Source organism: Schistocerca piceifrons, chromosome 6 (assembly GCF_021461385.2).
Source record: "Schistocerca piceifrons isolate TAMUIC-IGC-003096 chromosome 6, iqSchPice1.1, whole genome shotgun sequence".
Taxonomy (NCBI): Eukaryota; Metazoa; Arthropoda; class Insecta; order Orthoptera; family Acrididae; genus Schistocerca; species Schistocerca piceifrons.
The window spans coordinates 150930774-150957023 of NC_060143.1; positions in this window are offsets into that span (position 1 = coordinate 150930774).

Sequence of the window (26250 nt, forward strand, 5' to 3'; positions counted from 1 at the left end):
ATTTAGAACTACTTAAACATAACTAACCTGAGGACATCCATGCCCGAGGCAGAATTCGAACCTGCGACCGTTGCAGTTGTGCGGCTCCGGACCGAAGTGCCTAGAACCGCTCGCCCACCGCGGCCGGCGAGAACGTTTAGTGTGTAAATATTTTGTTGTCGCTTTTGAACAGGCGCGGTTAGCGAACAGTAGGGGCGTTGTGCGCAGAACTGACGGCAGCTGCTTCCTGCGTCCAGGCATGCAGACGCGAGACGCGCCTTCTGGGCACGCACAAGGCCGCCTCTGTCATGTTTCGCTGTGCAAACATAACTGCGGAGATCGATGATGGCTGTGGGAATACCCGTTTGGGACGCAAGAAAATTAGTGTTGCTCTGTTGCGGTTGATTGCAGTTAACGAGCAGGACCGTAATTCCGACAGATTCTCCAAATCAACACGCGTACTTCGTCCCACAGTATTTTGGTAGGCGGTTCTACTACTACTACTACTACTACTACTACTACTACTACGTGATCAGGCCCAGTGGACCGCACGCATCTACAAGTTTCCTCCTCCACTGTATTCTGTCCATTGCTGCTACTCGCCATCCGTTCACATCTATTGACACTTGGTTTAAATCTTCATGGAGTCCATCCCTCCAACGCTTCTTGGGTCTCCCTGACGGTCTCTTTCCTGTAAGTTGAAATCCAGGAGCTTCCGAGGCCATCTGTGATCCTCCATCCGGGCCACATGGCCGTCCCACTGCATTCGTTTGGCTTTGACAGTTCCTGCTATGTTGGGCTGCTGGTATAGTTCCTCAAGCTCTTGGTTGTATCCGATCCTCCATTCCCCTGTATCTGCATCCAGAACCGGACCGAAGATCTTCCGAAGCACTTTTCTCACAAAAACAAGGAGCTGACTATATTAATAATAATAATAATGATAATGATAATAATAGTAATAATAATAATGTACAGGGCTTATACAAAAATATTGAAACACTGCGAGAAAAGCGAGCGAGGTGGTCCAGTGGTTACCACAACGTTCTCGCATTCGGGAGGATGACGGTTGAAACTTGCGTTCGGCCATCTTGATTTAGATTTTCCATGATTTCCCTAAAAAGATTCAGCCAAATGCCGGGATGGCTCCTTTGAAAGGGCACGGTAGATTTCCTTCCCCCTCTTTCTCTAATCCGATGAAACCGATGACATCACTGTTCGGTCCCCTCCCCAAGTCAACCACCCAACCACCCAACCAACTGCGAGACATGAATGCTTGAACATAAAAGCAGACTGCAGCCAAGCTGCAGGTTGATACCGCTTACAGGAAAAGCGGAAAACATCATCCGATAAGTCACCGACGACATTGTATGTCGAGTCATAGTGACAGACGGCCACTGATGAGGATTGTGACGGAAAAAAAGGACTACAGCTACAAAAGTTACTGCAGAACTGAACTTCGCATTCGGGAACCCTCTCAGCACCAAAACAACACGATAGCAGCTCCATAGGCAGAGAATTACAGTGCGCGCTAGAATTCCAAAACCACTTACAAGTGATGCAAATGCCCTTATTGGAGAACATGGTGCCGAAGCCACAAAACATGGGTTAAGGAGCAATGGAAGAAAGTCATTTGGTCGGATTAGTCTTGTTTCACACAGTTTGCAATTCCTGAAGTTTGTTTGCAGTTTTGGTGTGTACTGTGTTGTTACGTAGCGTGTCATGTACTCAAGTTCGTTCAATGGCTTGCAGCTATTTTTAGACAAAGAAAATACATAACTTTCGAACCATATTCGTAATCCAAAACATTACGCAATCTTTTTCCGTAGGTAAAAGTAGCTGCAAGTCGTCCAGTAAACGTGAGCACATGACACACTGCGTAACAATAAAGTTCTCACCAAAACTGTATCCACAATACTACCGCGATCCAATTTGTATAAAGCTGACAGACGTTAAGTTCCCTTTTTTGTATTTGCTTAGTAACAGCCACTTACACAGTTGCAAATGACGTGATGTATTGCGAGAAAAACGGCAACAAACAAACGCAGAAAATATGCCGGGAACAGCGAAAACAATCGTACTACCATGCTGTGACGTGTAGTAAATAAGGTATTATGAAATTATTCACGATAAACAATATCTGGAACCAGACACAATTCACGTTTCACAGTGTTTTATAAGTATACTATTTATGCATGTTTTAGAATCAAAGAACCCACTGATGATGGCGATATTTGTCGCTGAACTCATGGCTCGTCTTCACAGTTCCAGTTCTGCGAGTACCTCGTCTTCTACCTACCAAACTTCACAGAAGCTATTCTGCAAACCTTGCAGAACTAGCACTGTGGAAGAAAGGATATTGCGGAGACATGGCTTAGCTGCAGCCTGAGGGATGTTTCCAGAATGACATTTTCACTCTGCAGCGGAGTGTGCGCTGATATGAAACTTCCTGACAGATTAAAACTGTGTGCCGTATCGAGACCTTGGTAGAGCGCTTGCCCGCGAAAGGCAAAGGTCCCGAGTTGGAGACTCAGCCCGGCTCACAGTTTTAATCTGCCAGGAAGTTTCAATAACTGATGGCTTCTGTAAGTTATACAGACCGTGGAACAAGAAAATCCAGCTGAAGATATGAAAGAAGATGATGAAACTGCTCTCATGAAATTCGACACCCAGAAGCCGCTGAAAGTGGAAAATAACGAAGAATTAGTAATGGAATCAGTTGTGCAAACTCACATGGACAGCTGGTGCAATAAAGCATTGCTCTGACAATCTTTGGAGCGCACGAAGGCAAAGAGACAAGGAAGAAGCGTGATTATCACTGACCAATGGAACCCTAGAAAAGGAGACAGAAAGACTGGTTGCGGCAGACCAGAAGCAAGCTATCAAAATAAACGCTATCAAGGTCAGATTTGACAAATCAGCAGAATACCCGCAATATAGACTTTACAAATAAGCAAAGAAACTATCTACCACATCTTGAGCTGTTGCAAAAAGATCGCAGGTCGGATCGGAAGCAGACTTATAACGGTTGGCAGATATATTGTCTGATACTGGGCCACAAGCCAGAGAAAGTAATCGAAATGTACAAAGCAAACTGCTGTGGAACGTCTGGTTTCCGGTGGTCAAACACTAGAACGCAATTGCGAGGAAAAATAAAGTTTCAGTCGTCCATATTTCTAGTCCAGTCAGCAGAAGAATCGACGAAAAACGCTACGCTGTGGCAGGTAGAACCACCATTAGTGTTGCTAGTGTTAAGTGTTGTTTCCAAACCTGGTGCGGTATGTAAGGGCGTGAAAACGCCAGAGACTGAGCGATCACTGTGAAGGACACGGAAATGCAGTGTACTCGAGTGAGACAGCGTTATCTGCACCAGACATAATTTGAAAGAGGCCTCGTTGTGGGTCTTCATTTGCACGATTAGTGATTCGTTTAATATCCAGATCTGTCTGGCATACAGTTGTGACGGCGGCCCGATGATGAACTGTTTGTGAACATGGGGCCAGCCATACGCATCGTCAAGGTTCTGGTCGACCACATCTAACCACCATAAGGCAGGATCGTTGTACTGTGCACCAAACACGTCGTAAACCTTACACATCTGCTCCTGAAATCCAAGAACAAGGATCGGACTCCCTAGAACACTCTGTGGTCCTCTACCACAGCTCGGAGGGTAACAGCAGCCGGACTACACAATTGCCGTCCCTTGCGTAGGCCACCGTTACATCACAACACAAACGGCTGCATTTGGAATGGTGCCGTTACCAGAAAGCATAGGGTGCTGATAAATGACGTCGTAATGTTTCAGCGATGAATCACGGCTCTGCAGTGCCGTGGATGAAGTTCATCGGCGAGTATGCCATCGACCTGGGCCGAGGTCCCATTCTTACAATATTCTGTAGAGTCACATCGGTGTTACTCCTGGCGCGATGGTGTAGCGAGACATCGAGTGCGACTTTAGATCACTCCTAGTAGTGATTAAGGGAACTTAGGCGGCACGGGGGTGCCTCACGAACATCGTGAGTCCTCATGTTCTACCTATTATGCAACATTATCATGGTGACGTTTTTCAACAGGACAGTACCCGTCCACATATGACACGCGTCTCTTTGAGCTGTCTGCGTGATGTTGAGGTACCTCTGTGGCCAGCGAGGTTCGCAGATCTGTCCCCGATAGAACATGAACACTACTGGCCATTAAAATTGCTGCACCACGAAGATGTGCTACAGACGCGAAATTTAACCGACAGGAAGAAGATGCTGTGATATGCAAATAATTAGCTATTCACAGCATTCACACAAGGTTGGCGCCGGTGGCGACACCTACAACGTGCTGACATGAGGAAAGTTTCCAACCGATTTCTCATACACGAACAGCAGTTGACCGGCGTTGCGTAAGGAGGAGAAATGCGTACCATCACGTTTCCGACTTCGATAAAGGTCGGAATGTAGCCTATCGCGATTGCGGTTTATCGTATCGCGACATTGCTGCTCGCGTTGGTCGAGATCCAATGACTGTTAGCAGAATATGGAATCGGTGGGTTCAGGAGGGTAATATGGAACCCCGTGCTGGATCCCAACGGCCTCGTATCACTAACAGTCGAGATGACAGACATCTTATCCGCATGGCTGTAACGGATAGTGCAGCCACGTCTCGATCCCTGAGTCAACAGATGGGGACGTTTGGAAGACAACAACTATCTGCACGAACAGTTCGACGACGTTTGCAGCAGCATGGACTATCAGCTCGGAGACCATGGCTGAGGTTACCCTTGACGCTGCATCACAGACAGGAGCGCCTGCGATGGTGTACTCAACGACAAACCTTGGTGTACGAATGGCAAAACGTCATTTTTTCGGATTAATCCAGGTTCTGTTTGCAGCATCATGACGGTCGCATCCGTGTTTGGCGACATCGCGGTGAACGCACATTGGAAACGTGTATTCGTCATCGCCATACTGGCGTATCACCAGGCGTGATGGTATGGGGTGCCATTGGTTACACGTCTCGGTCGCCTCTTGTTCGCATTGACGGCACTTTGAACAGTGGACGTTCCATTTCAGATGTCTTACGACCCGTGGCTCTACCCTTCATTCGATCCCTGCGAAACCCTACATTTCAGCAGGATAATGCACGACCGCATGTTGCATGTCCTGTACGGGCCTTTCTGGATACAGGAAATATTCGACTGCTGCCCTGGCCAGCACATTCTCCAGATTTCTCACCAATTGAAAACGTCTGGTCAATGGTGGCCGAGCAACTGTCTCGTCACAATAGACTAGTCACTACTCTTGATGAACAGTGGAGTCGTATTGAAGCTGCATGAGCAGCTTTACCTGTACACGCCATCCAAGCTCTGTTTGACTCAATGCCCAGGCGTATCAAGGCCGTTATTACGGCCAGAGGCGGTTGTTCTGGGTACTGATTTCTCAGGATCTATGCATCCAAACTGCGTGAAAATGTAATCACGTGTCAGTTCTCGTATAATATATTTGTCCAATGAATACGCGTTAATCATCTGCATTTCTTCGTGGTGTAGCAATGTTAATGGCCAGTAGTGTATGTGACCAGCTCGGACGTCAACTCCGTCCCCATGCCAGTAACCAGGAAACAGTTACAACAGTTGTTGGCCTGCTTGCTCCCAGGAGACGATACAACGGTTTTGTGACACCCTTCCCATACATCCAGGCGAGAGGAGGTGCCACGTGACACTGGTAAGTGGCCCTTTGCTGCCAAGGCCTTTGTAAATTCGTCTCGATTTTGTAATTACTGGAATAACATCATATATCCTTTCAATCCGCGAACTACATCCGTTCCGTGCTCCCCTTCTGTGTACTTCACTTTTTTTTGTCAGGCTCTGTATGTATTCAGAGCACGTACGGCAGTGTCCGTCACATATACGATTTATTAATATGCAGGCAAAATAATATCAGTTGCTATAATAACCTTATCGAGTATTCTAATTAGTGCAAGATTCGCTTTGATCTACCGTGATACCAATTTCTCCTCGTATCCACATCGATGCAGCGTATCAAGTCCACCACTCAATGAAGTTAAAATTTTTTTAAAAATTGATTTTAAACTGAACGAAAATGGAAACGGAAAGCCACAGACGAGGTCCTCGCGAAGCCGTGAACTTTATGCGTTGTATCAGTGCCCTTTGCTCTTGACAGCTAGACCGCTCGTATCAGATAGTTTTTTTCCTTCAGGCACATTCTGCCAGCTGCACCACTGAATATAAAAGGAAATTTTTTACCGACGCTAGTATCAAGGTTCGTCATATCTTGACTTTTTCTTGGGAAATTCGACTGTTGTTGTTGTGGTCTTCAGTCCTGAGACTGGTTTGATGCAGCTCTCCATGCTACTCTATCCTGTGCAAGCTTTTTCATCTCCCAGTACCTACTGCAACCTACATCCTTCTGAATCTGCTTAGTGTATTCATCTCTTGGTCTCCCTCTACGATTTTTACCCTCCACGCTGCCCTCCAATACTAAATTGGTGATCCCTTGATGCCTCAGAACATGTCCTACCAACCGATCCCTTCTTCTGGTCAAGTTGTGCCACAAACTTCTCTTCTCCCCAATCCTATTCAATACTTCCTCATTAGTTATGTGATCTACCCATCTAATCTTCAGCATTCTTCTGTAGCACCACATTTCGAAAGCTTCTATTCTCTTCTTGTCCAAACTATTTATCGTCCATGTTTCACTTCCATACATGGCTACACTCCATACGAATACTTTCAGAAATGACTTCCTGACACTTAAATCAATACTGGATGTTAACAAATTTCTCTTCTTCAGAAACGCTTTCCTTGCCATTGCCAGCCTACATTTTATATCCTCTCTACTTCGACCATCATCAGTTATTTTGCTCCCCAAATAGCAAAACTCCTTTACTACTTTAAGTGCCTCATTTCCTAATCTAATTCCCTCAGCATCACCCGACTTAATTAGACTACATTCCATTATCCTTGTTTTGCTTTTGTTGATGTTCATCTTATATCCTCCTTTCAAGACACTGTCCATTCCATTCAACTGCTCTTCCAAGTCCTTTGCTGTCTCTGACAGAATTACAATGTCATCGGCGAACCTCAAAGTTTTTATTTCTTCTCCATGAATTTTAATACCTACTCCGAATATTTCTTTTGTTTCCTTTACTGCTTGCTCAATATACAGATTGAACAACATCGGGGAGAGGCTACAACCCTGTCTTACTCCCTTCCCAACCACTGCTTCCCTTTCATGTCCCTCGACTCTTATAACTGCCATCTGGTTTCTGTACAAATTGTAAATAGCTTTTCGCTCCCTGTATTTTACCCCTGCCACCTTTAGAATTTGAAAGAGAGTATTCCAGTCAACATTGTCAAAAGCTTTCTCTAAGTCTACAAATGCTAGAAACGTAGGTTTGCCTTTCCTTAATCTTTCTTCTAAGATAAGTCGTAAGGTCAGTATTGCCTCACGTGTTCCAGTGTTTCTACGGAATCCAAACTGATCTTCCCCGAGGTTGGCTTCTACTAGTTTTTCCATTCGTCTGTAAAGAATTCGTGTTAGTATTTTGCAGCTGTGACTTATTAAGCTGATAGTTCGGTAATTTTCATATCTGTCAACACCTGCTTTCTTTGGGATTGGAATTATTATATTCTTCTTGAAGTCTGAGGGTATTTCGCCTGTCTCGTACATCTTGCTCACCAGATGGTAGAGTTTTGTCAGGACTGGCTCTCCCACGGCCGTCAGTAGTTCCAATGGAATACTGTCTACTCCGGGGGCCTTGTTTCGACTCAGGTCTTTCAGTGCTCTGTCAAACTCTTCACGCAGTATCATATCTCCCATTTCATCTTCATCTACATCCTCTTCCATTTCCATAATATTGTCCTCAAGTACATCGCCCTTGTATAGACCCTCTATATACTCCTTCCACCTTTCTGCTTTCCCTTCTTTGCTTAGAACTGGGTTTCCATCTGAGCTCTTGATATTTATACAAGTCGTTCTCTTATCTCCAAAGGTCTCTTTAATTTTCCTGTAGGCGGTATCTATCTTACCCCTAGTGAGATAGGCCTCTACATCCTTACATTTGTCCTCTAGCCATCCCTGCTTAGCCATTTTGCACTTCCTGTCGATCTCATTTTTGAGACGTTTGTATTCCTTTTTGCCTGTTTCACTTACTGCATTTTTATATTTTCTCCTTTCATCAATTAAATTCAATATTTCTTCTGTTACCCAAGGATTTCTACTAGCCCTCGTCTCTTTACCTACTTGATCCTCTGCTGCCTTCACTACTTCATCCCTCAAAGCTACCCATTCTTCTTCTACTGTATTTATTTCCCCAATTCCTGTCAATTGCTCCCTTATGCTCTCCCTGAATCTCTGTACAACCTCTGGTTCTTTTAGTTTATCCAGGTCCGATCTCCTTAAATTCCCACCTTTTTGCAGTTTCTTCAGTTTTAATCTACAGGTCATAACCAATAGATTGTGGTCAGAGTCCACATCTGCCCCTGGAAATGTCTTACAATTTAAAACCTGGTTCCTAAATCTCTGTCTTACCATTATATAATCTATCTGATACCTTTTAGTATCTCCAGGGTTCTTCCATGTATACAACCTTCTTTCATGATTCTTAAACCAAGTGTTAGTTATGATTATGTTGTGCTCTGTGCAAAATTCGACCAGGCGGCTTCCTCTTTCATTTCTGTCCCCCAATCCATATTCACCTACTATGTTTCCTTCTCTCCCTTTTCCTACACTCGAATTCCAGTCACCCATGACTATTAAATTTTCGTCTCCCTTCACAATCTGAATAATTTCTTTTATTTCATCATACATTTCTTCAATTTCTTCGTCATCTGCAGAGCTAGTTGGCATATAAACTTGTACTACTGTAGTAGGCGTGGGCTTCGTATCTATCTTTGCCACAATAATGCGTTCACTATGCTGTTTGTAGTAGCTTACCCGCATTCCTATTTTCCTATTCATTATTAAACCTACTCCTGCATTACCCCTATTTGATTTTGTGTTTATAACCCTGTAGTCACCTGACCAGAAGTCTTGTTCCTCCTGCCACCGAACTTCACTAATTCCCACTATATCTAACTTCAACCTATCCATTTCCCTTTTTAAATTTTCTAACCTACCTGCCCGATTAAGGGATCTGACATTCCACGCTCCGATCCGTAGAACGCCAGTTTTCTTTCTCCTGAGATCCGGAGATCCGAATGGGGGACTATTTTACCTCCGGAATATTTTACCCAAGAGGACGCCATCATCATGTAATCATACAGTAAAGCTGCATGCCCTCGGGAAAAATTACGGCTGTAGTTTCCCCTTGCTTTCAGCCGTTCGCAGTACCAGCACAGCAAGGCCGTTTTGGTTATTGTTACAAGGCCAGATCAGTCAATCATCCAGACTGTTGCCCTTGCAACTACTGAAAAGGCTGCTGCCCCTCTTCAGGAACCACACGTTTGTCTGGCCTCTCAACAGATACCCCTCCGTTGTGGTTGCACCTACGGTACGGCTATCTGTATCGCCGAGGCACGCAAGCCTCCCCACCAACGGCAAGGTCCATGGTTCATGGGGGGGGGGGGGGGGGGGAAATTCTACTAGAATTCATAAAAATTCGATTAAGGGGGACAAATCTGCTCAGGCCATACAGTCTACGTGAGCGAGCAGCGGCCGCTAAAATAGTCGAATGGAGTCGAATTAAATCAGGCGATGCTGAACGAACTATGTTAGGAAATGAGACACTAAAAGTAGTTGATGAGTTTTGTTATTTTGTCAGTAAAGTAACTGATGATGCGCGAAATAGAGATGATGTAAAATATAGACTGGCAGTGGCAAGAAAAGCGTGTTCGAAAAAAAGAACTTCAGCATCGAATATAGATGTAAGTCTTAGGAAGTAATTTCTGAAGGTATTTCTTCGGACTGTGGCCTTGTATGGAAGTGAAACATGGACGATAAACAGGTCAGACAAGAAGAGAATAGCTGCTTTTGAAATGTGGTGCTACAGAAGAATGCTGAAGATTAGATGGGTAGACCATGTAACTAATAGACAGGCACTGAATGTAACTGGGGAGAAAAGAAATTTGTGGCACAGCTTGACAAGTCCTCCCTTAGGCATGGGTGTGTGTGTTGTCCTTAGCGTAAGTTAAAGTTAGATTAAGTAGTGTGTAAGCCTAGGGTCCGATGACCTCAGCAGTTTGGTCCCACAGAACTTACCACAAATTTCAATTTTCAGGATTATTTGTTGTCAAGAGGGCAAGTGTATTTTTGCAGCCATTTACAGTTCGAGTGGGCTCCTGAACTAATTGTTCAAAATAACTTTCGGACAACTCATTTAGTACGATTTCGGACGACGTTTTATGCCTACCTCCGAGTAGCACGTATTTTCGTCTACATATTACTGGATGAGTGTGGCACCTATTTGAAACGAGACTCAAGTTTTCTTTGAACTGTTCAGCAACTGTATAATCTGAGTCGGGGGTCAGTAAAAGGAACCAATCGTTAATGTATTCCGGTTGTCAGATATAACTTCCATCCATACTAACCCACAGGAACTATCTACTTAGATCATTACAAGGTAAACTACTTGTGACGGCAGTAAACACGCAGCTAGCAAATCTATCTAATCTATCCTTTCCGAACAAGTTTAAGATCTTTGTAAAAATTTCGGGTGAACTTATTCCCCACTTCTGTCGCCTTTCCGTACCCATAAATATTTGAGCTTCAGTGCTTTCTATTAGTGCTTGGAGCTCTGGTTTTTTTCCAATAAAGCTACGACAATTTACAACAACAACATCGATTGTTTGTGGTTCTGCTTTCCTACGTTTGCGTTTGTCGTGCACCTTTTTCGACTAACGCCCTTCCTGTAGTTTCCCTAGATTCTTTGATCTAAAAAAAAGCGCCCAGTGCCCTCTACAAAGTCCCCACTACCCGTCTAGCCACTTGCTGTGTGTTGTGGACACCTGACCTATTAATCGGAGTCGAGAAATCTGCAGCCTACATGGTCACAGTACCGTCTGATCCTTTGATTCAGACTCGGAAATACACCAAAGGTCCACAGTCAGTTCTTTTGACGATGCTACAGATGGCGAACTCGGCCTTCATTTCTCAAGCAAGTGGCAGTCTTTACTACTTGAGCCAGCCGTCCGAAACCAGAGAGAGAGAATTTCTTGTGATCAAAAGCGACGCACATCGTTAGTTCCGAAATGAGCCACCACCTGCAGTTTGCTGCACCCTATGCTCTTCGAGGCATCAGGAAGCAGCTTTCCACAACTGAAATGACTACTCACAGAATGCACACAGAGAGCACGAGTGCACATTCGATTCCTTCCCCCACCCATCCCCCCTCCTCTCTTGTAAGCCATATCCATAAGGGCCCTATGATGCGCTCAATGTTGGGGCGCCCAACTATGAGTAAACCCACCCTCTGTGAAAGCCCACCGAACCCTCTAGGTCTGGATACTTCCTCTGGAACAGGACGAGCGACTTCATCTGGCTCAGAGACTTCATCAGCCAAAATCTGTTCATAAGACGAACAGGGTGGTCTACGGATCGACCCCTCCCCCCTCATAAGGTCTTCCGATGCCTGCCTGTCCTTGGAGCATTCTCCCATCTGACCATGGGTGCAGGCAATACCTGGGGCCGACATAGTAGTAGACCAATCCGGGATGCATGGGAAGTGTTGGATGTCCCCTACGTCTCCACGTCCATCCCCCACACAGTGAACGAAGCCAACACTGCCTGGAGCTGTTCTTGAAACGTCACCCACTCCATTCGCGTCTGAACACAGCAATCACAGTCCCTATCCATACAAAAGCCGGCAAACCTTTACACTATACACACAGTTATTAGAACGCTAGACTGTACGTGGTAAGCACTCACACATGCACGAAATTAAGAAAGTAAACTAGTATCCACTCACGTAACTGAAAATAAGTCGCTCCTATTTGGAACTCGTAAATATAATTCGTAAACAAACAGTGTACTTGGCTTGTGTGCAGCAAAAGCAGAAGACTACTCTCTCTCTCTCTCTCTCTCTCTCTTCTCTCTCTCCACAGTGACTGATTGAAATCTTACCGAAAGTCAAGAAATACTGCTTCTATCTGATTGTCTAGATAATAACAAGGAGGATTTGCTGTCCGAACTGCTGCGAACCGTGCTACAGACAGACACACAGAGTGAAAAGAATTAATTTTGGGCGTTCGGCTGCACACGGCGCATCTCGATAGCGTTGTGAGGTCAAGGTGGTGCACCCTACGGCAAGTGGCGCTATCTGAGAGAGATAAGAAGTGCAGTTCCGCAGCGCGGGGCCCTGGCGACCTGCTTAATGTAGCGGCGGCCCGAGTTGGACCGCAGTCGCCGCCCATTACAGTTGCGCCAACTTGGGATTACTCGGCGCGCAGGCTGCAGCTGCCATTAGGCCGGCGCCGGCTCCAGCGGCGGCGGCAGGCATTCTTGTCGCCCAACTCGGCCGACCGCTGCAACTCCGACAGCCGGCGCGACGCGGACGCTGGACAAATGCGGAAGAAACTCCGTCCAAAACCGCTGCGCTGCGAATTGGCAAAGGCGACCTTCTTATTGCTTGTGTGCGTGTTTGGATGCTATACAGTAATACTAAGGCCCTTTAAATACGATGTAGAGCCACCTAGCCGACCAAAACAAACGAAGGAAGAAATACAGGTCATCTCAGTAATCTTGGCAACCCCAATAACTTTTTGTCTAGAAGCAAAATAAAAAACTGGTCGAGCAAATGTTGGTCAGGTTGCATGATTACCTGTCTTACGGCTTTAATCGTAACGAGGATATGAACACCGGTACACCTTTTTCAAATAGCATTGTATACTTGCTATTTGGTATTCCGCTTCCATTCAGAAGTGTATCACATTGTACCATTCACAGAAATCTGACTTTATTAGAAAAGTAGCACAAAATTGACTTTGGCCATCGTGTACTAGCACGCAGTGTATGTGCCCCTTGGTAACTCAGCTCATCCACTTGCTGGAGTTGACTGGAAACAAATGAAGGCACAAGGAAAATGCACGCCGGTCATTCAGCTAACCATTTTCAGTTGAAGGTTTTGTGTGAGTTCCACGTCTGTACTATTTACACGATGATTACGTTGCCTTTGGTTGAAACTTAACGTTCCCTGAAGCGTCAGAACAAGACGAGAAAACATCTGTTGGGAGAGTGGTTTCTTATCAGGATACTCCTCTTTGTAGAGTTCCTCCTGCGTGAGTAGCAGCACGCGTACCTTCACCACAACAAAATAAAAGCAACGATGGTGCAGTTTTTAATGAAGGCCTGCCTGTACTTGACACGACACATCGCTTAAAAGTACAGTGCTAGATGCACCAATTTGTACATAAGAAAACGTTATTGCAATTACTGCTCCGCTAACTTACATTCTGCATAGATGAGTAGCATTTTAGCATGTCTACCTTCTCTTCGTTGGTACTGTATTCACGTCAACTGAAGACGAAATGGAACACCTACAGTCGTCGTTACGATGTTGTTTATTGTAAGGCTACCAATTTCGGTGCTTCAGTGCACCATCTTCAGGCCTTAACTGACGCTGAGGGGGTTAACTCCAGTCGTATACACGTTTCATGAGTGCCCAACATCTGTGAACTTGTTTTCGCAGACTACTTGTAACAACGATGTTGTGTCTCCAACGATCAACTAGTTGGAGTTAACCCTCACAACGTCAGTTAAATAACTTCGTACGGACGGCTGTAGCTGTTTCACTTTATTACATAAGTGAACGGCCAAAGTCCCTCAAACCTCCAGGTAGAAGAATAGACATAGAAAAACTCAACTGAAGACGTTTGACTGAATGACAAATATGCATTTTCCTTGTGTTCCCAACCGTTTATTGCCAACAAGAGTAAGCGGACGAATTACGTTACCTTTAGTACTTTCACTGAGTGCTGGGAAGGGACAGGCCAGTCGAACGTAATTTTGTGTTACTTTTGAATAACATCGTCTTCATATGAAGACATATGACACACTGTGATACATTCTTGAATAGGTCTTCAGAAAAGCGAGTAGATTACCAAATAAATAATATCAGCAAGCCCTCGATCCCTTAAAGAATCGGACTTCCATACATAAAGCGGTTTCAAATTTATGATTGTTAAACAAATCATTTAATGTGTTAAAAATTTAAGATTATGCAAGTTACAGAGAAAAAATTTAGTAAAGGTTTGAAGTAATGCTTAGAGTTTGTTGGAAGTGCTCTCATTAGGAAACAGTGGATGAGTATACAGTTGCCTGAATAATTTGCGCTCTAGTTTAAGAAAAAGCTAGTTTTTCACGCACCTCAGTGTTTATGACGTCTCATATCCCGAAATGTATGTCATACAATGATACAATTTTGTAGGTAAATGCAGTGAGATATGTAGATACAATCTACAAAGTGTGTTGCGAATAGAGTTAGTAGTAAAGAAGTAATGAATTATGACGTCACACCTGATGTCGCAGTTTCACTGTGTGGACAGCGAAAATGTAGTAAGCGTGTAAGGTAGCAGGGGTTTGTTATTGCTTGCTTATTCTTGAGTTGAGAACAGTTGTGTGAGGTGAAATGACAAGTTTAATGTCGCAATATTTCACACCAAACTAGAACTTTTCACATAGTTTTCAACTCGTCAACATAAAAACTGTGCAATGGATAACGCATATTGCCAACATCAAAAAGTGAAGTAAGTTTATACACAACAATGTTAAATATTAACTCTCTGAAAGAACATTAATCTTAATCACAATATTATGAAAGTTTAATTGGAAGTTTCTTTACATTAATCCTAAGCACAATGATATGAAAGTTTTAATTGGATGTTTCTTTACAAACTTGCTCCTACACATACGTTATGATGTTGGTCAGTACTACGAAAATCGTCCGATTACGGTTCAAAGTTCTGTACTATTTAGATTGACAATCAAGCATACGGTGGATGGTTAGTCAAGTGATAAATTTGAGCGCAAGATTACCCAAGGCTGCTCGAGTTTACAGTGGACTCAAGCAGGTAAACCAACAAAGTTTACGCCTCTGCACGCGGTATTTACCTTAAGCTGCGACGTGCTGCTGTCTGCAAGGCCGCTCTCTCCCACTGAAATTCCTACAAAACTAATCTGGCCTTTGGTGAACTTTCCAGCAGAAACTTTCCCTATGTTTCTCGTTATGCAAGAAAACATGTATTCAGCCCTAGTCTTATTATGTGGCGATATACACGTACATGGTTGGAGCAACATGCATATTATAGTGCCCTCTCAGTTCTCGCAAGAACAATTAACTAATCTGGCTGGATCGTTTCTCCACAGTTGGAGCTAAACGTTGCGACAGCTAATTTTAGCTGTAGTGCAGCCACTGTGAACGCAGTGTCCACACCAATTTCTTCTCTGCGTCGTATGGAGCGTTAAGCACTCCGTTCTGCACTTGACGCCAGTTCAGAGAAAAGCCCTCTGAAGAATTTCTCTCTTGTCCTACTCATGGCAGAATTGCCTCCTTCCACTGGGGTTCGTTTTTCACGTCACGGCTTTTTCCGACCAATAGGAGCATTCCTCTTATTTTGTAGAAACTCACTCTACCAACCACAATGTCCCTTCTATCAAACTGCGTCGAAACTTCAGTAGTTTTCTCCTTCCTAGTGAGTTTCCGCCAATCGGACGTTTTGTCCCCATTCTAGACGCCTAAAGTACATTGACCTTTCCATGTGTCGTACTCGCTGGACGAAAATGCGTCACTTGCTTTTATTTGTCTCCCGTTGGGATTTCGAAACACAGTTTTCTAAAGCTTCTTCTCTGCCCTTGTACCGATGCCCTCGCTACAAGCGGCCCTGCAGCTTGAACCACCTGGCCCGGGGTCACTGTCTTCCTTTCTGCCACCCCTTTAAGTGGTTGCCAGCGTAACTCCCACAGCGCGGCTTCACTACGCCGTTGTGGAGCTGGCTTTTCAAAACTAAAAACGACTCGACTCGCATTCCCTGTTCTATCTTCCGCTCAAAGACATGCACTGTATAGGAATGGTGTGTTAATTACTGTTTATTGACTGTCATCCCTTTTTGCATTACATATTGATAGGCAAATGTTCTCATAACTGCCGATTTACGTTAGTTCTCATCTTCACCTTCTCATTGTGATTTGTAAAGATCTCATGGAAGGTGAGAAGTATCTGACCATTTATTCTGCCACCTTACAAGCGATAAACTGTTTTCCTTCCGTGAATTTATGGAGTGTGTCGGGGAGAAAAAGTTTCATGAAGGTTTGAAATTATGTGTAACGTTTGTTAGAAGTAGCTAAGTGGTTTCATTTTCAAATTCTGGATTAATGAAGTATGGGTATTTGCAGCCCACCAATTATGGTGCCTCAAGATAAACAAACAGTTTCTAATTGTAATACTTGTTTTAATGTTTTAAACTTTAGCATATGATTATGCCGGCCGCGGTGGTCTAGCGGTTCTAGGCGCTCAGTCCGGAGCCGCGCGACTGCTACGGTCGCAGGTTCGAATCCTGCCTTGGGCATGGATGTGTGTGATGTCCTTAGGTTAGTTAGGTTTAAGTAGTTCTAAGTTCTAGGGGAGTGATGACCATAAATGCTAAGTCCCATAGTGCTCAGAGCCATTTGAACCATTTTTTTTAGCATATGATTATACCTCTTAATGAGTAGATTATGACGGCATTTGAAATTTTTAAAGTCGGCCAATAATTACGCGAAATATTGTAAATCAAATTTTTGTTGTCCCTGGAAGTCGTTTGTTGGCAGCTAACTGTGACTAGCTTCCGGGATATCTGTTTAGGAATACAAATAGGGCGCCATTTAAGAAAAAAAATGGCTCTGAGCACTATGGGACTTGACGTCAGTGGTCATCAGTCCCCTAGAACTTAGAACTACTTAAACCTAACTAACCTAAGGACATCACACACATCTATGCCCGAGGCAGGATTCGAACCTGCGACCGTAGCGGTCACGCGGTTCCAGACTGAAGCGCCTAGAACCGCACGGCAACACCGGCCGGCTTCCATTTAAGAAGGACTTTCTGCTGTTCATATCTAACAAACATACAAGAAAGGCAACCGGGCTGGTTAGCGTCCCTCTAGTAGCTAAACAACATTTGTTTGATTCATTTTTATTTTCCTTCTGAACAAAAAGTGACTTCGGGTAGTCGGGATAAATGGGATACATTGCATAATGGTTTAACATTCCCTCAACCGTGGTCAGCAGAGACGAAGAACAAACTTGGTTTGCGGAGAGATCCGAAAGGAAATTGGCCGCTTTCTTTTCAAAGGTTCTATCTTGGCCTTAATCGATTTATGTAAACCACAAACAACCTAAATCTTGCTAGCCAGACGATGGATTGTATCACCGTCATCCCGAAGCAAGTTCAGCATCTTATTACTGCGCCATTTTGCTCGGTATTTTTATCACGATACACCGACATAGATGAATCAATATTAATCAAGAAAGTTTCATTCATTCATCGAATCGACGCACATACGTCTCCGTTTGTGCTCAGTGGGATACAGGAGTTGTTTGATATGGATGCAGGATGAACCTAACGGACCAAAAAACGTTTTACAATACGATGTAATTATGATAATGAAGTCCCGCGATTGTGCGTGCCAAAGAAAAGTGGAGAGATGCAAATACTCTGCTGGTAACAGAGTGTGAGCTTAATAAACCTTGTTAGTTAAGTTCAGGTTTAGTATGAGCATGGAACCCACCGGAAACCATGGTTCACACGTTAAGACAGAACTGTCTGTTTCGTACACACGATAGGTAAGTACCACACATAACACATTCTGTTGTAGATAGCAGCTAGGGCGCCTGTACTATACTTTGTAGGCGCAGGGAGGGAGGGGGCAAGATCTGATTGTATAAATTATTTTTAATATTTTTGATGGCGAATTGCGAGTTGTAAGTAGCCATAAAAAAAGTTCCAGTTCCGACCCTGTTAAAAACCTCCACCGAATTTTAACTCTGTTTATCGTTTTCTTAAAAGAGAAACACCTGACTACACTCTATTTGAGCCGGCCGGTGTGGCCGTGCGGTTCTAGGCGCTTCAGTCTGGAACCGCGTGACCGCTACGGTCGCAGGTTCGAATCCTGCCTCGGGCATGGATATGTGTGATGTCCTTAGGTTAGTTAGGTTTAAGTAGTTCTAAGTTCTAGGGGACTGAAGACCTAAGATGTTAAGTCCCATAGTGGTCAGAGCCATTTTAACCATTTTTAGAACACAATTGAGAAATAAAAGTCAAACTGTGTTCCTCAGCTCCTGTACAAATTTCGTGAGCCCAGAGGGAGCGCAACTGGTAGTTAACCCACTGCTCTTCTGGCCTTGAATCTGAAAATTTTTCTTTGCGGTACACGCATTCTGTGTCATCAGTGTTGTCGAAAAAAGTTCTTCTAGGATGGTTTCCTGCGCTTCGCAGTTTTCTTTTTACTGCCATTCTTTTCTTCGGCTGCTTTCCGGTTTTTCTTGTTCTTAGTTTCTTTTTCTTCTCTTGCTTCTAGGTCACTGTTATAACGACCGCTGGAAGAACTGCCTCGAAATATTTGTTTCAGTCATTACTTTTTACGTTTTCCCTCTGCATAAAGTGACCCACCGCTGATATGGGAGCTTTGCCTACGTTGACATTTTTTCACAAAATATGTATACCCTGTAATAGCAGCACCGAACTTTCAATAACTAAAGTAGGACTGTGGAGTCGAGATGTGTGACTTTCAACTGAGTTTCATGAAAAAGACGTAAGTGACATACCTTCTCCTGAGTAAGTACACAAAGTGACCACTTGCCGTACATCTGGATAGCTAAAATCCACAAAAATTATCATAAGTTAGAGCAACGGCATAGCAGACAGATTGGGCTTCATAGGGTGACTGGCCCCACCATTTCCCGCACGATGCCGGTACCCCATAGCTCCCGGAACCCCAGTGGATACTTTGCCAGCCATGGCCACTCAGATAGGCTCTTCCCCGCCTTCTGTCGTTCTTCAAGAGCTAAACAGTGTGTTAGTATCTTCAAAATGGTTCAAATGGCTCTGAGCACTATGGGACTTAACTTCTGAGGTCATCAGTCTCCTAGAACTTAGAACTACTTAAACCTAACTAACCTAAGGACATCACACATATCCATGCCCGAGGCAGGATTCGAACCTGCGACCATAGCGGTCGCGCGGTTCCAAATTGTAGCGCCTAGAACCGCTCGCCACTTCGGCCGGCTAGTATCTTCCTAGGGTATAAATTCCGTCTCTGCGACCAAATGAAATGTTGTTTCTTGGGTTGATATTCGCGATTTTCTTCTTTTACCAATACCAGTTGCGTACACATTTCTCTTACTGCATCATATGTTACATATGTTATTGAAGTGTTTGTTAATTTGTGTCTATATTACAGTTATTTTATTATTTTAAGGTTAATAATAAGTTCTTGATAATCTGAATAAAAGTTTCTCAGTTAACTTGCCGCCTCGAATTCGGATAAAATCCCAAGCTTTCGATGACTGCCTGCAGCATCGTGTCATGGGCTAAGTCTACATTAGGCATGTTGAAGGCAGTCATCGAACGCTTGGGATTTTATCCGATTTAACATGGCAATTTATCCAATAACGTCTTATCTGTGGACTCTGTCGTGAAAGATCTCGTTGTTGTTCTCCGTAATTTATTTTCTTTAATTAGACCCCATAAAGTCCCTCACTTTTCTTAAGCTCCACCTCCAGCTAGGTAACGGCTCCAAAAACTGATACCAAGCTTCTTCCTACCGAACATGTTCTTCACTAAAAGAAAACTTTCGGAAAATGACGAGTCAAAATTCTTACACCAGTGTACAGAAATGCACTGGTGAATTCTTGTAACCTGTCTATATAGTGCCGCCTGAGAGTCGTCTGGCGAATTTTTTTCTGGTGTTTCGGCAGAAATTTACAGTTTCGTGTTTGGGTTGTACAACTGGAGTCGGCTAAACAAATACTGATCATCACATCTTTCATGCAATGCCCAGTGTCCGTTACAAACAAAACTATTTTTACATGTCCATTCGATACAGCGGCCCCAAAAATTAGTCCAGTGCGATATTCGTTTTATCTGTGTATTAAGAGGGACAGCAAAAACGAAGAATAGCCAGTACTGCAGCAGCGACTGAGCAGTGCTGCTGCATAGAGGTAGCAGTCAGTGCGATCCAGTGCTGCACCGGTGGCGCGCGATCGCTACTGGACCAGACTAACCTGGGGCCGCTATATCAAAAGGACATATAAAATCCTGCATTAAAAATAATTTTGTTTATAACTGGAAACAAACAGACGCTTTCCGTCGTCAGTGGGCGTCGCATGAAACATGCCGTGAGCAGTATTCGTTCGGGGTGAGTCCATCTCTACGTTGCAAAAACGAAATTGTAAATATCTGCCGAAACGACAGAGAAAATGCACCTAACAACTCTTAAGACGGACAGCTGCTGCATACTTGGTCGATCACTATGTATCAGGAATTACCGATTTCGGTGATATTAAATACTTTTTAAAAGGCGTTCCTTCCCACAGACCACATGACTTATACAGTACATCCAGAACAGCTGCTGGCTCAACGATTTTACGTGCTCCGAGCAAATCTACGGATTTGTTTTTTTTCATTGAGGGCTTTCATCCAATCAGTCTCGGAAGCAGAAAGCAGCCACTCTCACTGACATTATCCTGCTCCCACTAGTAGTCCTCCCTTGGAAGGTGCTGCCTCCTGTCAGGACTTTCCAGAAGTTAGATGAATCTTGGCAGTCTGGAGAAAGCTCCCTACTACTGGGTGCCAGAAAGCAGCTTTGTCGTTCTCAAAAGGCAACGGCATGATCACAGAGCGTAGCTGGGAATGAAATGTTTCGTTGTTTCTAATCGTGATTAGTTTTGTACTGCTCGAAAACCAGAGCTTTGTCTTTATCTTCACTTTGACTCTACAAGAAGTTTCACAATAGCAAATCTACTCTGTATTAGTTCTGCTTTTTCTGAATTTAGTGTCACGGTCATATCACAAGGTCACGAGATGTGTATGCTAGGAGGTAATAGGTTGCTCGACTTATCTTGTAACATAAGCACGGAAAATTATAAAGGTAAACGAATTTGTAATCCACAACGTGTACGAGCATCATATCATCAGTCACTGAGAATTTAACGTGACACATTCGCTCTTATCAAACGGATCCTTGACAAAGCGGGCGCCTGCCTTTGTGGCCGAGCGGTTCTAGGCGCTTCAGTCGGGAACCACGCTGCTGCTACGGACGTAGGTTCGAATCCTGCCTCGGGCATGGATATGTGTGATGTGCTTAGGTTAGTTAGGTTTAAATAGTTCTATGTTCTAGGGGACTGATGACGTCAGATGTTAAGTCCCATAGTGCTCAAAGCCATTTGAACCATTTGACAAAGCGGGTGGCTCTTTCTATTAAGGGTCCATTTCGGTTTTTGTAACCGTTTTAGCAATTACTCCCAATATTAGGAACGTTTATTGGAAGTTAGAATCATATGTTATTCGCTGTGACACAACAGGTTTTGTGTCTGGTATATCTACCGTGAACTCCCATTCATATACTTCTGTGCACTGTGTCTTGAATAAAATTGACTTTCAAATCAATTTAAAATTATATCAAATACAATTTGCACAAAAACACATGTCGTAATTATAATGTACGGCTTGACTCACGACGTAAAAATGATATCAACAACCACAATTTCAAAAGAAACTCCTTAGGTGTAGGTATGTGGTGTCAGTGTGAAAGCATGACTGGAGGGTTGGCTCACTTAAGCTGGAACAGTATCTTTCCGACAAAGTAATTTTTCTGTGGCAACACTGATGTCAATCACGTTGAAATTCAAACCAAACTGTACCTTTGATTCATATTATGTTATTCGAGGTGCCAGCGAGAGAAATAGAAAAACATTACGTAAAGTTTTTCTTGTAATTCTACATTGAAATGACCTTAGTTCTCAAAAGAAGGCGGGAACCTGGACCTTCAAACAAAAATGTCAGCGAAGACAAGCATATCTGTGGGAGTTCTGGGTTTGGGTATCTACTAACGTAACTTCATGAGGCTTCGTTAAGTTACGGGAATTAAACATTACGTAGATCTGAGCTCGGCTGAGTTGCTTTTTATTTATTTTATTTTAGGAGCTGTACTAATTAGAAAAAAATTCTTGAATGGAAAATTCCGGTAATTTTTAAGAATTCAAAATCTTATTTGAAGGTAGCTGCACAGTCTGACGTCAAAGAAATGTAAATGTATTAGTCAAATGTTTTTTGATACATATGTGTGTGATCTTTGACAATTTGGAAGTAATGTTTCGACCACGCCTTTTTTTAGTTTATTTTAAAAAATTGCTTTGGGGCTATTGAATCATACGGCTATCAACGTGCGACAAATGTAAAAATATCTACATAGAAATATTATAGTAGAAGGGACCTTTGGAATAGTTTCAGAGTATTTTACAGTATCGACATAGGCACGTAATTTTGCAACTAAAAATTCTTGCCATGAAAACTGTTCTGGTTTGAAGAGAGTACAAAGAGGAAACTCAGTAAAATTTGGTGAACAGCTACCGGTAGATCATAGCATTAATTTGATGACTGACAGCACATGCAACTTTTATTAACAAACTTGACTGACCGACGTTGCTGAGATACTTGCTACTAAGAAGGCATTTATTACACATTGTTTGTATTTGTCTTGTACCGGACTGCCGTTTTCAGAAGTTGTCTATTCTCGCTAATGAAACGTAGGGAATGAACGATAACCTTTCAGGAATTACCGCTGCTAATTTGAAGCAAATGGCTTCAACCGTCGAAGGAATCTCTATTAAGTTACCATTGACGTCCACTTTCCGGTTGTAAATGTTATGTTAAACGTTTATTGCTTCGCCAGTAGTGTTATCAATTTGAATATTGGACGTACCAGTAAGGAAAATGTTTACTTACGCTTACTGCCGCGTGCTTTCGAGTAACAGTCATTTGAGTTCCTGCACGTCGACGTAGTGTTAACCTTTTGTGGACTCCGAGCCCTCTTAAAGCAGAAAGAAGCGGGCCTGCATATGAATAATTACGCCGGCCTTTCCGGCACACAGTTGTAAACTTTAATGTGCAGCTTCCCGACCGTTATGGCTAGCAGAGTGCCGTTACTATTGCTTCCCACCCGGGCCACAGTTCGCGCCCGGCAGCCCTTGTAATTAGTCATAAGGCGCCTGCCCCCGTACTAAGTGGTACTCCGTTCAAGAGAGGCATTTTAACGTGTAATCGCTTGGCCATCTTTGGTGGTGTTCACGCGCGGTTTTCTGCGTGGCGCGTCCTGTGAACATGGCTCACGCGAATGTAATTAGCTACCATAACTTTTTTCCTTCTTTTCGTAAGTAAAAAATATCTGCTTTTTTTCTTAGCTCACGCTATGTTGGTGCATTTTGCTCGGGCTCTCTCTGTTCCAAAAGTTTGCCTGCGTGTCGAATAATTTCTACTGGCATGTTTTGAAGACGTTCGAGATGACCTTCGATGCACAATTGCGAGCATGCGTTACTCCTTCTCGCCACCAACGAAAAAGCACGCAAAAGGGTGAGGCTGGTTTCACTCAGAATGGTGTGTCTGTTCCTGCAGCGTACATCAACGATGATCATTCAACAACTTAACGCCCAACTTTTTTTCTTAGAACATATTTATTCTTAAGCGTCAAAATTTGTTGACAATATCAATCAACATTTCTTTTACGGGAACTGTTTTCGTATATAATCTCCACCACGTTCTGTGGCCTTATGTCAGCATTGTGTAAGAGCATGTATTCCCTGCTGGTAAACTCGTAGCCATGTTTTAGCAGCATATATTACGCTTTCATCATCTTCGAAGTGTGTACACATAGAGAATCATTAAGTGGCCCAAACGTTGTTGTTAATGTAGATGTGTAGGAAAAATCCCTTACTGTTCCGCTACAGTATTGGTAGTATCCTGCTTGACACAGTCACGCCACTTAAGAATGTGGGCACAACGAAGCAAAGCGATATGCGAGAACTGTGGTAGGGAAGTCGAGCAGTCGACTTCGGTTACTGGGAGAATTTTAGGAAAGTGTGGTTCCCCTGTGAAGGAGACTGTATGTAGGAAGCTGGTGTACCATGTTTCGGACCCACACTAGGTAAGATTAAAGGAAAATACTGAAGCAATTCAGAGGCGCGCAATTAGATTTGTCACTGGTAGATTCGTACAAAACACAAGTAATGCGGAGGTGCTTCGGGAACTCAAGTGAGAATCTCTGGAGGGAAGACGACTTTCTTTTCAAGGAACACTGTTGAAAAAAATGTAGGGAACCGGCATTTCAAGCTGACTGTAGATGATTGTACTGCCACCAGTCTGCATTTCCAGTAAGGACCACGAAGATGAGATACGAGAAATTAGAGCTCATACTGAGGCATATAGGCAGTCGTTTTTCCCTCGCTGAATCTGCGAGCGGAACAGGAAAGGAAACGACTGGTAGTTGCTCAGCAACCCTCCGCAACGCACCATACTGTGGCTTTCCGAGTATGTGCGCAGATGTAGAAGTAGATGTAGAAATGCCTCGCCAAAGCGTGCGGATGTAAAAACAGTGGGTTTATTTGTAAATAACTTTTCTGTTACCAGTCACGATTTTCTTTTATTTATATTTTACGCGACGTGCTTCGGGAAATGATCCCCGTTTTCAGGTTGTTTTTTTCTCTGTGCGCTATTCCACTTTTTTCCCATTAACGTTTTTGACGTGTGTGGTTCTGCAGTGTTCCGTTGACTTTTAGTTTCCTTATTGTCCATTTGTGCAGAGCCTCACACAGATTTCTGCGCACAGTATTCATCGTTGCGCCCAGACACGCTCTGGCTGGCTCAGTGAGCCGCTAACGCACCCAGCCACGGTGCGCCTGCGTGCCGCCCGCAGCGCGGCGTCCGGCGTCTCACGTCCCGGCTGGCGGCGAGCAAACATTTGCGGCAGAGTGACCGGACCGCTGAACCAACAGAGCCGGCCGGCCCACGTGACGGAGGCCGCGCTCTGCTCATATCGCTGCCAGCCGCAGAAAGCCGTTCAAAAGTAACCGACCCTGCCACTCCTCCAGTAAAACCTGCGCTTCCTGTGTCGTGCACGGAAGCCCCGTGGTAAGGCGCACTAGCTGTGACCCCGACACAGTGTGTGGTGTCGAGTGACCCGCACAGGCGAACTGACCGTGTGCGCCGCAGCATCTCTGCGAGGTTTAGCTGCACAAAAATGGTTCAAATGGCGCTGAGCACTATGGAACTTAACTTCTGAGGTCGTCAGTCCCCTAGAACTTGGAACTACTTAAACCTAAGTAACCTAAGGACATCACACACATCCATGCCCGAGGCAGGATTCGAACCTGCGACCGTAGCGGTCGCGTGGTTCCAGACTGTAGCGCCTAGAACCGCTCGGCCGGCTACGTAACTTCCTTTACAGAAAATTCATCGATGGCACATAATGCCGTTCAGGTCTCTGCTCCTGTGTATTCTATGCCTTTGGTGCAAGTATAGTAATTCTCATATAATTGAAATTACCATCCCTATTAACACGGGAGCACATCAAGTTTAAAAAACTACATACATTTGAAGTCCCGCCGCACTCCATGCAGTCGTTGTGGCCGATCAATGTTTAATGTGGGTATGCGATTACTAAACAGCTGTTGCAGAAACCTTATGCTGAAGTATGTCCAGATATTTGTAGTTGATGGACTCAAACTGCGTGGGTGGGTCATGTTGTGTTGGCAGAAGAGCCAACACCGTGTTACTACTGGAGGCCGAAATGCACGCGTTTTAGCTCACGCAGGCTGACGTGAGGAGGGAAGGACTATACTGACGTGAGGTCTGGAACATGACAAGGAATTAGAATTCAGAAAGCGGACGTAATTAGTTTCATTCTTAACTTTAATCCATTAATGATGAACGTCGCTCTTGACGGTACATGATTGACAATATTGTCTGTTCAGAAGACATAGTAACTGAATATGGCGCCATGCTAGGTCGTAACAAATGACGTAGCTGAAGGCTATGCTAAACTATCGTGTCTGCAAATGAGAGCGTATGTAGGCAGTGAACCATCGCTAGCAAAGTCGGCTGTACAACTGGAGCGAGTGCTAGGGAGTGTTTCTAGACTAGTCCTGCCGTGTGGCGGCGCTCGGTCTGCAATCACTGATAATGGCGACGCGCGGGTCCGACGTATACTAACGGACCGCGGCCGATTTAAAAGCTACCACCTAGCAAGTGTGGTGTCTGGCGGTGACACCACAGTGCATACGGGTGCAATTCCTTTATGTGAAC